The sequence below is a fragment of the Ptychodera flava genome, chromosome 4 (genome assembly GCF_041260155.1).
Source record: "Ptychodera flava strain L36383 chromosome 4, AS_Pfla_20210202, whole genome shotgun sequence".
In the NCBI taxonomy this organism is placed as follows: Eukaryota; Metazoa; Hemichordata; class Enteropneusta; family Ptychoderidae; genus Ptychodera; species Ptychodera flava.
The window spans coordinates 40526174-40540581 of NC_091931.1; the positions used below are offsets into that span (position 1 = coordinate 40526174).

The 14408-nt window shown below is 39.6% G+C and overlaps 1 protein-coding gene across 1 annotated transcript in view; it reads left to right on the forward strand.

The window, feature by feature from the left end:
* LOC139132285 (UNC5C-like protein) overlaps positions 1–14408 on the forward strand; it is a 123234-nt gene that overhangs the window by 65552 nt on the left and 43274 nt on the right. The window lies entirely within an intron of this gene.

The window sequence follows — 14408 nt, forward strand, 5'->3', positions numbered from 1 at the left end:
TTACTGATGTCGAAAAAACGACACCCTCCCTCGGTGACTTTTGGAATTTTTTCGTGGTAACTGACCTTAGTTGTTATTGTGAGTTCAATCATGACAGACAGTCTTAGGCATTGTTGATACGCATATATTATGGCATTTTGCCAACGTTATCTCATACTTTCTTTGGATTTTACACTATTTGAGCCCATTGTGCTTTCGGACTGAAAAGTGCAAACGAAGGTTAAGCTTCCGCATAGTATTACATAAAAGGTTGTTGCTTCTAGAATTCAGGTCTCAGTGTAATCAGAAACGACGACTATTTCACCACCACGGAACAACATGAAAATAGAGGTAATATATTTCGGTTGAGAGCGATTCAAACTGTGTATTATATGACGGACAACTTCACCCTGTATGAGAGTGAGTATTTGGAATATTGACGGATTTAGAGGGTTTCTACAGAGCTTGCCTGGAACCACTCAATAGTTTAGGTATGATATATAGCTGCTGTGTGAAGTCACACACAATTCATTCTTTCTGCCTGTGGTGCAGTGAACTTTTCGTTGAAAAGGGCAATACGTGCTTCCAGTGTTTGACTTATTTCTAGAGTGCTTGGCTCAACAGGCAAGCCAATAATTTAAAGATCTGACTATACTTCTGTATCTTTGCCATCCATTCCAGATTCTGTTCGCGTTTCTACAAGTTTAGGTCAAGTCAAATTGACGCTTACTTTTGTCGCTCATTCTAAGGCATGCGGTTTCTTTGATATCGGCGCGTTTTGTTTGCTTAGATCGTGTCCTGATGAGATATTCCTCATACTGTTGGCCAGCATGCTGGTAGGCTTCTATGTATTTGCTAGCATGCCAACTATCTCCTACACTGGCTTGCTGAGAGTTCCGAAATATATCAAAATAACTTCAATTCGTAATGAAAATAGATGATACAATTTTTCTGGCAAGCTGATGTAAATAATATGGGGTTTCTTAGTCAAACCTCCGTCAATACAAATTATCTAGCTAGAAACCAACTTTCATTGCTTCGCTTCGATAAAATTTGTGTGTGATAGTGAGCGTACGAGCGTGAGTGCTTCACGGGCTCTACAGTGTGTGGAGGGGGTCGCAGTCAGAAAAATTTGTAACATCTTAGCTCGGTTATTGAACCAATCTTTTTGAGATTGGGGATTTGGCCGAGCGGTTTTGTCTGTGGCTTCTCTGCTAGGTGACCAGGTACCGTGCGTTGTGAGTTCGAACCCAAGTGAAACCACCATATTTTCCATCCTGGGTTGGTAGCTCTGCTGGTTGACAGAATTGTCCCCGAGGCTATCTTTCGCCCAGTTCAAGTGATGTATTCATTGCTTTGCTTCGATAAAGTTTGTGTGTGATAGCACAGAGAAACATAGATAGAGTCGCAACGCTTGCATGCCTTTTGTTCCATGGTCGTCTCGGTAGACTATTGGCTTTTCATATTAAAATGAGCTTCAAAGGTGTTAAACTTTTTGGAGGCTTTGTTTGTGGTTGATAATTACACGAGATTATGCGAAAAATACGACGAGATGGCATCGTAATGCCAGTCGCGTAGCAACCATAGTTACTTTATGAGCTCTCAGGCCAGAAACACTGCTTCACGCCAATCAAAACATAACACGCCAGCAGTTTCATAAACATGTCCTTCCTTGACGCACGTGTAAAAGACGGTATGACTGACCGTAAACCATTGAGTAAAACCAGACAGTATCGATAAAAGACTTTCAAATTTGGTTCAAACACAATCATTATATATTCATAAAAATATGAGAGGAATTTTTAAAACGGTAAAACTCACTTTCCTGAAGCTCAAAACACTCTCGTTTTCGCCAGCACGTCAATTCCGCTCAGCACCACACGACAACAACAAAACAAACTTTGCTGAACATACTTTCGCTTAACAATTGGCGAAAATCCGAAATTACCGAAGGATGCATTCGGATAGTTTTCAATCGGATTCGAACCCACAACATACGGCATCAGTCGCCTAGCTAAGAGGCCACAGACAGAACCAGTCGGCTAAATCTCCACTCCCAAAAAAGAGTGGTTCAATAGCCGGCTAAGTTGTTACATTTTTCTGACTGAGACCGCTCAACACGTTGTAGAGTTCGTGAAGCACTCACGCACGCATGCTCACTATCATACATCGCACATACACACTTTATCGAAGCGAAGAAACGAATTTCATCGCTTTAACTGGGCGAACGATAACCTCGGGGACAATTCTGTCCACCAGCAGTGTTACCTACCCAGGGTAGAAAATTCGGATAGTTTTCAATCGGATTCGAACCCACAACATACGGCATCAGTCGCCTAGCTAAGAGGCCACAGACAGAACCAGTCGGCTAAATCTCCACTCCCAAAAAAGAGTGGTTCAATAGCCGACTAAGTTGTTACATTTTTCTGACTGAGACCGCTCAACACGTTGTAGACATGCATGGTCGGCACTCTTCGGAAAAGAGAGGCGAGAGCAACCTGAGGCGAGGCAAACATGGATGGGTTACGTAACCGCTTCACGCCTTAAAAAATACCCGTTGCGACTCTGTCTATGTTTCTCTGTGGTGATAGTGAGCGTACGGGCGTGAGTGAGTCACGGGCTCTACAGCATGTGGAGGGGTTGCAGTCAGGAAAAATTTAAAATCTTAGCTCGGTTATTGAACCAATCTTTTTGAGAGTTCTAACCCAAGTGAAACCACCATACTTCAAATAAATTTGCAAAGCGGTAAGCCTTGTAGTTTTATGCAGTTTACGGGGTTTACGGGTTTTACAGTTCGTAGTTTACGTGTAGGCCGACAACATATTCCCTCGGTTCTCAAACAAGCAATTATTATGATAAGAGGAGCTTGCAAGCAAGCCTAAAAACGCTGAAAGTCTTACAACAACCCTGGCCCACAGATAAAAGTATGCTGCTCGCGCCGTTCTAAATTATCCCTATGGTGATGATAATGTATAGTTCGATTATTCAGTACACTGGCCACCGGATTCTGGCACAATAGATCCATTGTCATGATAATGATGACGACATGAGAGACACCTGCATTGTGAAGTTATGGTCGATTGAAAACTTTGCTGTTCGTGTGTCCTTCACAAACGTATCCCTGTACTTCCCTTGCTTACATAATCACAAATGCTTTCAGCGTTACTTTGACAGTTAATCGAAGGCCCGTGATCGAAGGTCATAGTGTAAGTCCGAAGGCCTAACCTTGGTATTACTACCGGAGGAAGAATTTCTGCAAGGATAACTCAATCATCTTTTAAGTCACGCACACCAAAGCCTAGTCTCTTAAAGGTTATAGCCTAACTGGATGCTGAATCATCTGATGGTCAAGCGTTCACGAAAATTGCTGGACTTTTGCATTTAGGGATTTTTAAAATAAAACAATAATAGCGACTGGTATTAACGTTTAACTTGTCCAAATAAATGCAAATTCTGTTCCTTGACAAGACTTTTTAACTATTTTCTTTCACTTTTAATCCTTATTGCCAGATAATTTGCCCAACCACTGGCCGAATCTTCACAAAGATGTCCACTCACAGAAGAGTTCAACTAAGTACACGATGGAGGTTAAAGGCAGCTGTAAGTTGGTCATATCGAATGTAACATATACAGGGCCTTGATTTAGAATAACACACTTCGCCGTAAACGGTCGGGTATGAGAAATGTCGTGCAAAATAAGATTGAACAAAATGATTTCTACGAAGATAAGTGTGTTTTCTCATGGCTTTCTATCCGTTCGCAGAACTTAAAACCCTTTTGCAGCCCTTTTATAAACCATGGTTTATAAGGGGCAATATTTAGGCAAAAATACTGCATGATAAAATTTTGACATATATTTACAAGGCTGTGAATAATCATTGTATTGGTCTTATTGACAGCCTTCAAAATATGCGGTTGAAATTCGCTCAATTATGAAAATTTCATGCTAACAATATGAAAACTTATAGCAAAAATAATCCAATATAGCTACTATTTTCTCCATATGCATTATTTATGCAATATCTAAATCAAATTTTCATCAAAAGTGCCTTGTTATAATGTAGAAATACTGGACGCTGTGCTGACCATTAACGTTATTTATGGGCAAGGGCAAGAGGAAAACCAAAAATTAATGGGCGAGGCTTGCCGAGCCTGTTAATTTTGCTTTCCTCTCGCCCGCGCCCATAAATTAACTTTAATGGTCAGAGCGGAGTCTGTTATTTAAATTATATTATCAATGAACCCCGAAAAACCGTCCAAATTTACGAAAATTTCCTGTGCGAACGACAACGGGGCCCAAGAACCTGTCGGTGAGTAGTGCGCTGCGAAACTTTGCAAATCCGGAGGTTTTTTTGAAAAAGCGTATAAACTTGGCCCACAAATGTTCCATTTTATTTTGTGGTTGATTATGATCTTTGTACTAATCACAATTTACGTTTTTGCCGTAAAGTTACTATGTTTACGATATTATTCATATTCACTCATATTCACGGACTGAAAACAAACCATTACTGTGTATTTGTGGGCAGTCACGTGGTTCAGCTCGACCAATTGAAACGCAATGGACAGAGCATTGTAATATAATTTAAATTATATGAACATTATAGTATTACGAAAAACATTAAGGAGAAAAAAGTTAAAAGTATAAAAGTTACGTTTGATTTTTGGAGACTATGAAAGCCACCATATAATCGTCACCATGCAAGTATGGGCGAGAACAGTGCCTAAATTAGCTTGATCTCTTAATCTGAAACTTAGCATTATCATGCCATCAGTTTTTTATTCGGTCATTCATGCCGTAAATTGATCAGTGTATCATTCTTCAGTTATTATTTGATTATTTAGATGTTGTTATCTCACTATTCAGCATGGATGACTTCGTCATCATAATATGCCGCGCCACAATTTGGTTATTCGGCCGTTTTTATATCGTAATTTGGTCATCATTTTACTTTGTTATTAGTATTTTTATTATATACTGTAGACGTATTTTCATTTATCGTTATTGGCAAAGTCTCATGTATATCGAGCTAACATCATGAAAATATGTGTAATGATTCTCTACAGAATGGAAATTCATGTGAAATGCAACACACATTGCTGCTTAAAGGCATATTCACATTGATAAAGATCAACAAGAGCTTTCACAGGCGAGAGTACTGGGAAATGCCGGCAGCCATAACTTAAACCAATTTCACACAGACATTCGATGGACTGACATGCAGACAGAAAGACAAAGGAACATACCGACAAATAGAAACAACTACAGAATCAGTTCCTGTGTTTGAGCACAAGAACTGAGAAAGCATTTGATATAATTTCGGTATCCAAAGCATGAAAATGATATGTTTTTTTTCGGATAGCTTGCATAATCGATAAAGTTTCTGAATAATATAATAAAAAGCCATAAATTACCACCGACAAGGCTTTCGGGTTTTTAGTCATATCGTGTAAAAAGTCATCTTGTCCTCTATTCTCTTTAACTTTTTGTTCTAGATATCCTGCATGAACATTTGCCGGAAGTTCACAAAGATGATAAACTGACTTTGTCATCGAATATGTCGACTTTCGTTGATTATGAGAAAGAAAAAACAGAATCTGGTAAGTTTTTTCTTACCATATACCTCACGCGAGTTCCTGTAAAACACTATGGGCTGATGCGCCCTTACATTCGCCAGCTCCGACTAATTTTGATGTATCACACAAAGACATATTTTGCTTTAATGTGGCCAATCACCTCCAACTGAATTCATTTTTTCGAGTTTTTTTTTCTATTTTGTGTCGTTGAACAAAATATTCGACATGTTTGATATTTTTTGCCTTGCGAGGAAATTCCCCACTGTGTGCGCCGGACAAAGTGATTTTCCTCACGTCGTTTTCACTGGAGCGAGCGTTGAGATCACAGGGCAGTGCAAATGACTTGCTCATAGCACTTCTAAGTGATTTTTGGGAAAAGCAGGACTTTGACAGTGACACTGCGAGTAGGCAGTAGCAGGGCAGTGGTTGTATTAACTTTGACCATTGTGACAATATTTGTTCAGTTTATAGCACTGCCTTGTTGTTCTTCTCTATACGTCATGTTGAACTGTCCAGTGTATATCTTGCACACAGCATGTGTATGTGTACCGAGCATTTGTATCATTGACAAATTACTTTCAGTCTGGACTTTAATTCAATCATCAAAAGTATTCATGTATGCAGGCTTTGTCGCCAAACTGAATTTTGTGTTTCAGCATGTTGTAGAGAGACAGCAAGAAACTGCATTTGATACATTGCATAGAAATATTTAAAAAACTACCAACAGTTGCAGCTTCTGCCCCGTTACGAAGCCTACTTGTTTTTATTTCCGTAAAATCTATGGCATTTATGCGTTTTTAGATTTTTTCGACACAAAAGTCATTAAATGCGACAAAACGGTTCTAGATTTTGTTCGATTATTACTAACATTAGAAGCCTTGAATGACATAAAATATTATTTACTTCTCATTGAATTATACCGAGCTACCAGGTCGTTGATTCGGAAAATGTAAAAAGTGAAAGAGAACTAAAATATTTTCAGGCCTCCTCCTTATTTTGTTTTTATAATTATTTCCCTGAATATATTCCTGTGGTCTGTACGTGAAATTTTCGAGCTGTATCTGAGTCGAGGCTGAATGTACAATTTTCCGTCGAGTCTGTCGGTAAAACGTCCAAGCTGTCTCCAGAACGAGTCCGTATGTAAAATTTTGCTGTTGTAACCAGATTGAGGCAGTATACAAATAAATTTTTTGAAGCTGTACCAAGATCAAGGCTGACTGAAAATTTTGCAGCTGTATCCAGATCGAGGCTGAATGTCAAATTTATGAGTTGAATCCAATCGAGACTAAATGTAAAATTTTGCAGCTGTATCCATACCGACTTTGTATGTCGAAATTCACATTTGTATCGAAAAGGAGTGCACAATGAAAGCCTGTCTTATCGAAATCGAGTCTGTCTATATCTTGAAAATTGTGACAATGTATGTATGTATGTACTATATGCGTGCATGTTTATGTGTATGTATATGTATGCGTATACATATGTTTGGCCAATGTATGTATATATATATATATATATATATATATATATATATATATATATATATATATATATATATATATATATATATATATATATATATATATATATACTGAGAATCTAGGAACTTGTAGTTGTCACTCTACAGGCTGTTTCATGCGCTAAGCAATCATCAGGAGTGAAGGTTTGGCGGCAATTGAACTGTTTATATTGTGTTGCAGGTGGGCATGCATATTCAAATAAGCGGTTGTGGCCAATGGCAAGTCAGTTATTACAGAGGAGGAATTTGCTGCGGTGTCTGCATTTTGAGAGGAATTCTGCACGTTTGTTGAGGGTTGATTTGCTATCTGAATAAATTATATGGAGTTTTTCTGTTATGCAAAGGTTGCAGCGTTTGGTTTTATTTGAATACTAGGGGGAGCTCGGTCGATGATTGACCATTTGATGTCGTAGTTTATGTTGTTGCCTTTGAGCTTCCATATGAATTTTGAGAGCTCTGTGCTATTTCTGTGCTTGGGAGTTTTGAAAGTGTACTTGTGATACGTGTATCTTTGTTTGAAGGTTGAGTCCGTGAGTCCAATGTAGTGTTTCTGATCGTTGCTTGTGGTGACAGTGGCTTTGTATATTACTGAAGAGGTGAGGCAGTTTCCTGAAAGTGGACAATCGTCTTTTTTGCGGCAGTTGCACCACTTCTCTTGCTCCCTGTCTTTATGTAGTATTTGGTTGTTGTGGGCTTTGATTATACTTCCCATGTTTCTGGAGCAACTGTAGCTTACTTTTACGTTGTTTTTATTGAAGAGCTTGTGTAGACGGTGGCCTTCTGGAAAGTGGGTCTTAATCAAGTTCAGGAATGTTCTGCCGATGTTGGTTTTCAACAAAGATGTACTCTCCAAAACCAATCTAAATCAATGGAAAAACACGTCAAATGTCATAAACTGGTTCAAAAGAATTCAACGGAAAGCAAGCAAAAGTTTCATCGCCTTTGACATTATAGAATTCTACCCGTCAATCACAAAGAAATTGCTAACAGAAGCTATCCATCACGCACGGAAATACACCGACATCTCCGACGAAGAAGAAGAAATCATAATGCACTCAAGAAAATCCGCACTGTTCAACAATGATTCCGTATGGACCAAGAGAAACTCAGAAGACATGTTTGACATAACCATGGGAAGTTTTGACGGAGCTGAGATATGTGAGCTCGTCGGATTGTACATCCTCTCCCACCTCAGCAAGAAACTCGGCAAAGAAAACACCGGTCTTTACCGAGACGACGGGCTCGCCATCACAAGCAGTAAATCAGCAAGGCAATGTGAAAAACTGAAAAAGGAACTCACTTCCATTTTCCACGCATTTGATCTGCGCATAACTATCCAAGCAAATATCAAGACCACTAACTTCCTTGACGTAACATTCAATCTGGAAAATGCTTCTTACCAACCATACAGCAAACCAAACAACCAGCTTCTCTACGTCGATAGACGATCCAACCACCCCCTGCCAATCCTGGAACAAATACCTACCTCAGTCAACAGCAGAATATCAAACATCTCAGATTGTGAAACAACATTCAAGAAAGCAGCCCCCGACTTCGAAAGGGCGCTGAAACAAAGTGGATACACATACAAAATGAAGTACGAGCCCCCGTCACCAAGCAACGAAAACAAAGAAAACGCAGCAGACGTATCATTTGGTACAATCCCCGTTCAACAAGGCAGTGAAAACCAACATCGGCAGAACATTCCTGAACTTGATTAAGACCCACTTTCCAGAAGGCCACCGTCTACACAAGCTCTTCAATAAAAACAACGTAAAAGTAAGCTACAGTTGCTCCAGAAACATGGGAAGTATAATCAAAGCCCACAACAACCAAATACTACATAAAGACAGGGAGCAAGAGAAGTGGTGCAACTGCCGCAAAAAAGACGATTGTCCACTTTCAGGAAACTGCCTCACCTCTTCAGTAATATACAAAGCCACTGTCACCACAAGCAATGATCAGAAACACTACATTGGACTCACGGACTCAACCTTCAAACAAAGATACACGTATCACAAGTACACTTTCAAAACTCCCAAGCACAGAAATAGCACAGAGCTCTCAAATTCATATGGAAGCTCAAAGGCAACAACATAAACTACGACATCAAATGGTCAATCATCGACCGAGCTCCCCCTAGTATTCAAATAAAACCAAACGCTGCAACCTTTGCATAACAGAAAAACTCCATATAATTTATTCAGATAGCAAATCAACCCTCAACAAACGTGCAGAATTCCTCTCAAAATGCAGACACCGCAGCAAATTCCTCCTCTGTAATAACTGACTTGCCATTGGCCACAACCGCTTATTTGAATATGCATGCCCACCTGCAACACAATATAAACAGTTCAATTGCGCCAAACCTTCACTCCTGATGATTGCTTAGCGCATGAAACAGCCTGTAGAGTGACAACTACAAGTTCCTAGATTCTCAGTATTACCGCCCTGCAGAAATGCATTGAGCACTATACTTTGCCTGCATTGACAAGCAAACCATTTTCGTATATATATATATATATTATATATATATATATATATATATATATATTGGAAATTCCTATCTATATATATTTTCCACCGATTCAATCTCTTAAATAAGCGTGATTTTTAAATTAATTTTTTTACATTTGCATCGTTATTCATAGCAAGTACTCCTTGTCGTGTTCCAAAGTCTGCAAATATTCTGATATCAAAGATGTTAGCCAATATACAATAATACTTTACGAAATTGCCTATCTAAATTCGCGGAAATCACAAAGAAAATGTAATAAACACTACATCTAATTATGACTACCTATAGAAGTGTCTTTTGACGTTTCCAACGTCTATGCTACATGTACGCGACATCTGGGTATCAATTGACAAAGACACTACGCGTAATGATGAAACGTACATTACGTATGACCACGATAGAGAGACTGTGGTGTAACTAAACCTCGCTATTTTGGCTATTTGCAGGGCTTCACATTTAAGTCTCCGACTCTGTTCTTCTATGATGGCATTTAATGGTAAAATGACGATTATCGTTCTTGGTTTTATCTCAAACGCCACAGACGATCCCTCGTTTCGGGTGTGCAGCAGTGACTCAAAAATGAATGATTTTCCTTAATCAGTTGGCAGTAGATCAATAGAGGAGTCCCATTAACTTGCAAGGGTGCTTTAGGCAGTCAACTTGCTCTGGTTTATAACCAGAGCACGATGATTGGCGTTTTTTCATTCAATTTCTAAGTTCGAGGTTAGCTCCAATCCAATCACTTCGCTCTTTACTATTGATCAATGCAGCCATACTCACAATACCCCATACCTGACCCTTTTTGGCGAGCAGCGCAGCCAGCGGTAGAACTTTGGCAGGGAACCAGACTGTAGAAACATAGTCACCTATGGTTCGGTACACGGTGAAGGTCGTCAATACACATGGCAGACAAGAAAGATCGAACTATCTCTCTAAATGCGTACAGCGACAATCGCGGTGTATCGGAATCACAGGTGACAGCTTTCAATGCTACGGGCCGGGGTACAGGCTGTCATTTTGCACTGTCCAGTGATTTCAATGCGCGCACTCAGTAACCAGAAATGAACTGAAAATGCAAACGAGAGTAAATGGCTGAGCAGAGAGCCTCGAATGAAATTTTATTCAGCTAGTTTCTCTCATGTGCAGCAGGCTCTATGTGTGTCAGCTCGTTTATAAGTGTGAGTATATGCATACCTTTAAGAGAAGATTGTTGTTTGCATTTTGCATTCAGTATTTCATTAGTCTTATTTTCATCACTACCTATTGGGATATGTTAATATTAAATTGGCCAAATCTTCAACATATCCAACCTGGCAACGTTTCCATATGGAGCGTTCAGTTATTACGACCGGGAGTGAGCCGGCAAATTTTTATCCTGTCCATTGATCAAAATAAGTGAACACCCGCCCACTGCCCCAAACAATTGATGACCCCTTTCTTTTAAGATGAAAAAATTTCACGACACCCCTACTGCTGAGTAAGTATTGATCCCGTCATTTGGATGGCAACATTGGCCATTACGGGTGCATAAATCTAGTATAACATCAAAGGAGAAGATATTTTTCCAACGTCTTGCTCTCCTCCAGAACTTGTATGTGTTGCGCTCGTAGTTAGGGGAATTACGAGTTGAGAGGTACCAGTCTGGATCGTAATGCTTTCAGTAACTGAAGCTGACACACAACGATGTAGATTGTAACACAACCTTGTACTTTATTGCAAGATGGCGACCGTGTCGTTCACTGTCAACGGTCTGATCTCAAGTCTCCGTCTAAACTCTCTACAAAGTTAAATACATCTTCAAACTTACATAATTACAAAAGTTATCACGTGGTAATTTTCCCGCCAGTCTTTGATTGTTTCTTAAGATTAAATAAGATCACACCATGGAATATCCCATTCTCGATTGTTCTCAATGAAATCTTAACCAATAATTAATTAAACTATCACACTATCTCTTATCTGCTTCTCGTACGATCTGAGTCAATGAACTTCACATGCCTTGGCCACGTGAGGGACGCTTCAAGATACAATCTCTACAGGGAGGGGCGTTACACTCTCCCACCTTTTTTATAACCAGCGTCCTCGCTGGTCAAAACGAGTGACGAAGCATGGCGATAGCTGACAATTGCAATCTACTTAAAATAAAAAAATACATTAATCGTAAGGCAGTGTGGTTAAAATACGCATAAATCACATATTTTACAAGTTAGCATAAAGTCATTATTCGTGCACCTACAAAATTACAGACTAACATCAACGCATCTAAAATACTTACAGAAATTCTAATAAAATCACTAAAATACATTCAACTACAAACTCAAAGTTCAACTATTCTACATAAAATACAGAAAATCGACGAAAATCATTTGAAAATTGTGTCAAATATCAGTGATAATTTTTCTTGAATTTGTGTGAAAGGGTGGTTTAGCTGGAAGGGGTGGACATTGAGAAGGATGACGTAATTTTGCTTGCAATGGTGTATTCTGATATCACGGTCAAAGGTTCAGGGTAACCATAGTAATGACCGTTAGGCATCACTAGACTGTAGCAAATAGCAACTCCTGTGCCAATATTCGGGGCTCTTTCTATCTCCAAAAATCTTCATAAAACATAAAACAACAACAAAACATCAACACAAATCCCATCAACAACTTCAAAAACTCCAAAATAAACGCGATAAACCTCAATATCGCTTCATCTCCAAAACTCAATTCCTCAGGCCATCGGTCAAAACTAAGGACCATTGTATCACTTACGGATCACTAGCACTGGCATTCCTAGCCAACTGAGGGGAGATACACAACAAAACATCCAAACTCCTTACACTTACTTTTTCAACAACAACATAACTTCAACACTTCATCAAAAAAAACGAAAACAACACTTCGAAAAAGAAAGACGCCTCGTTTGCATACAAGTCCAGAGTATTATCCTAATAAAAGAGTGGTTTCCAAAATACCAGAAAATACAGTCAACAAACTGAAAAGTCATGCATCTTGTATGTTGTCGTCGCATTTTATGGGTTGGTGTATTCCGAAATTCTGCTTCTTATGATTGTCAGTTCATTCGTCACATAATCAGTCCGTGTTTACAAAGCCGACTGGAAGGTGAACCACAAGCATCGCTGACGTTGGCTGGTCGTATCTGTTCTAAACTCACACACATTACCAACTTCTTGAGCCATTTCTGTAGACAACCACTCTCTCGTCCGTGTATCTTCGAGGCATGACGTTAGCACCAACATTAATAATGTCACATTGCCTACCTCGGACGTCCAGCACGCGTCCATGTCTGCAAGCCGCCTTCGTCTCTCCGGTCATAGTTCACCTCCATCCGCTAGGGTGCATCTTCGATGAGCCGCTACATATCACCATACATTCGCTCGTGCTGCTGGTTCAGTGGTCCTTCGTTGGGGTCTGCCATCTCTCTTGCACGCCCCTCGTTGACTCTACCACCAGATCTCCGAAACCTACAGCCGTGCTGCTTCAGTATACTCGGATTCTCCACCAAATTGTTGCGCTCGTAGTTAGGGGAATTACGAGTTGAGAGGTACCAGCCTGGATCATAATGCTTTCAGTTACTGAAGCTGACACACACGATGTAGATTGTAACACAACCTTGTACTTTATTGCAAGATGGCGACCGTATCGTTCACTGTCAACGGTCTGATCTCAAGTCTCAGTCTAAACTCTCTACAAAGTTAAACACATCTTCAAACTTACATAATTACAAAAGTTATCACGTGGTAATTTTCCCGCCAGTCTTTGATTGTTTCTTAAGATTAAATAAGATCACACCATGGAATATCCCATTCTCGATTGTTCTCAATGAAATTTTAACCAATAATTAATTAAACTATCACGCTATCTCTTGTCTGCTTCTCGTACGATCTGAGTCAATGAACTTCACACGCCTTGGCCACGTGAGGGACGCTTCAAGATACAATCTCTACAGGGAGGGGCGTTACATATGCATTGTATACTGTGACCCTGAAGTTTCAAAAAGTTGTTCATCGCTTGTGCTGCTGCCTATTTCATGGATTACAACATCATCATCCTCTTCCTCGACAAAAAGGTTTGACTGGTATGTCACTGTCACTGTCACTATCTGTATTTTGAAAAGTTTCCAAATAATTAATCATTATTTCTTTGAGTTTCAATTTTTTTCTGTTCTCTCCTGAGTACATCACAGGTAACTGCTTTCATTTTGTCTAATTTGTTCCCGTTGGTTGATAGATTGTGATGAGTCAAATATTTGACACGTTCAGACTGATCCCCTGTCGCTTGGCTTTTCTTGGCAGCAGTTACTGGCTGGTATGGGCCATCGCGTTCACCCAACGATCAATGCGACAGTCTTCTTCTAATGTGACAGCCTGCTGTTCTGTTTTGCTATTTATATGGCCACAGACTTGAAGCAAATCTAGTATTTGTTCCTTTCATGTTCAAATGATGCACATATCGTTTACTACTTAACAGGCATTGAAGCAAAACCTACAAGACCATTTTCGTGATCCCTTCTTGTACCACACATCAAGGTATTTCTGTTGATGTACGTCTACCAGGTCGATTTAAAACTCTCTATACAGCCAAACCCACGCGCCTAAACACAGTAATTGATTTTACCATGCACCTGTTTTAAATATTTACGGCGCCTACACTCGACCAGATTTCCACTGGGCCTCACCTTAAGGGAAATTGTGCATTTTCACATAGATGCATTTTTTCATAGAAAAATTTTGCATTTGGAATTCCCTCATATTATATCACCCAAAATGCCAGGATATAAGTATTGTAGTAGTAGCCTAGGTACCCACGC